Source organism: Penaeus monodon, chromosome 32, assembly GCF_015228065.2.
Source record: "Penaeus monodon isolate SGIC_2016 chromosome 32, NSTDA_Pmon_1, whole genome shotgun sequence".
In the NCBI taxonomy this organism is placed as follows: domain Eukaryota; kingdom Metazoa; phylum Arthropoda; class Malacostraca; order Decapoda; family Penaeidae; genus Penaeus; species Penaeus monodon.
Window position 1 is genome coordinate 2,894,609 of NC_051417.1, and position 387 is coordinate 2,894,995.

Consider the following 387-nt stretch of genomic DNA (forward strand, 5'->3'; position numbering starts at 1 on the left):
ATTTTTTGGCCGCAAATTATTTCACGCTGTAATACATTTGACGATTACGTCGTTATGTAAATATCTTCTGTTTATATCTCGGAAATTCTCTTCGTCAGGTTGCTGAGAAGCGTCTGCATTCTTGCTTTGTTGCATGCAGACATTTAAATTAAGGATAAATAAGTGATACAAAGAAATAAGGGGAGAAACAATTTTAAGAAAGCAGAAATATATAAAGAAAATATACAACCGAAATACTTGTGAGACACCGTAGCAATGGGCTCACTTACCCCAGGAGGCCACATTTCTTCTCAGTATAAAGAATCAGTCCACGGAAGCAAAACAAACAGGGAATGATAATCGTAAGAGACGAAGGACTGGCCTAATTAACCATGAAAACGCTTTAAA